Raw genomic sequence first — 1,493 nt, 5'->3', positions numbered from 1 at the left:
GTGGTTTTAATGTGTATTTCACGAATGGCTAGTGATGTGGAGCATTTTTTTCATATATTTATTCAGTTCTTTAATTTCTTCCTCTGAGAAGTGTGTGTTCATTTCTTGTGCCCATATCTGGATTGGGTCTTTAAATTTTGGGGCCCTACTGTGTTTTAGTTTTTGTAGATTCTCGAGAGCAGACCTTTATCTGAGTACTCATTTCTCATGATTTTTTCCAAATTTGTGGGGGGCCTTTTCACTTTGTTGATAATTTCTTTTGACGTGAAAATCTTCTCAGTAAGTGCAGGTCCCAGTTGTTAATTCTTTCAACTGTTTCCCGTGCAGTTTGATTTCTGTCCATGAACTCTTTACTTACCCCTATTTCTTCAAGAGTTCCACCTTCTTTTCCAGGAGATGTAGTGTCTCTGCTTTAATGTTTAGATCTTTAATCCATTTTGACTTTAGTTTAGTGCATGGTCATAGACCTGTGTCAATTTTTATTATTCGGCATGTACAGAGCCCGTTTTTCCTGCACCTTTTGTTAAAGAGGCTACCTTCCTTCCAATGAGTATGTTTGGCCCCTTTGTCAAAGATAAGGTGGCTGAGTATGTTCATAGGGGCTTCAGTGTCTTCTAATGTATTCCCTTGATCCTCAGGTCTATTTTGATGCCTGTACCACGCTGATTTTATCACAGTAGACCTGTAGTATAATTTCAAGTCAGGAGAAGTAATGCCACCTGGCTTGTCTTTTTGCCAGAATTGCCTTAGATATTCTAGTTCTTTTTCGGTTCCAGATAAATTGTAGGAATGATTTCTCTATATTTCTGAGATATGTCGGTGGTAGTCTGATAGGGATTGCATTAAATCTGTACAGCAATTTTGGGAGTATGGCCATCTTCACAATGTTGGTTCTTACTATCCAGGAGCATGAGATATCTTTCCATTTTCTGAAATTCTCTTTGAACTCTTTTTGAGAGTACTGTAATTTTCCTTAAAAAGATCTTTGACTTCTTTGTTTAGGTTAATTCCTATGTATTTCATTTTCCTAGGTGCTATTGTAAAAAGTATTGTTTCTATAATTTCTTTCTCAGTGTGTTTGTTGTCTGTGTAGATGAATGCTATTGACTTTTGGGTACTGACTTTATAATCTGCTATGCTACTGAATTTCTCTATTAATTCTAGTAGCTTCCTGGTGGAGTTTTTTGGGTCTTCTAAGTAAAGTATCATGTCATCCACAAATAAAGATAATTTAACTTCTTCTTTGCCTATTCTTATTCCTTTTATTTCTTTCTCTTGTCTAATGGCTGTAGCTAATGATTCCAGAACTATATTGAAAAGGAGGGGTGATAGAGGACATCCATGAATTGTACCCAACGAAAGATTAAAAGATTTCAGTTTTCCTCCATTTAGGATTATGTCAGCTGTTGGGTTTTCATAAATGGCTTTTACCAGATTGAAGTAGAGGCCATCTATTCCAATTTTCTGTAGGACTTTGAACATGAATGAGTGTT

Source organism: Octodon degus, unplaced genomic scaffold (genome assembly GCF_000260255.1).
Source record: "Octodon degus isolate 3935 unplaced genomic scaffold, OctDeg1.0 scaffold00117, whole genome shotgun sequence".
Classification (NCBI taxonomy): domain Eukaryota; kingdom Metazoa; phylum Chordata; class Mammalia; order Rodentia; family Octodontidae; genus Octodon; species Octodon degus.
This window is presented reverse-complemented; position numbering follows the sequence as displayed.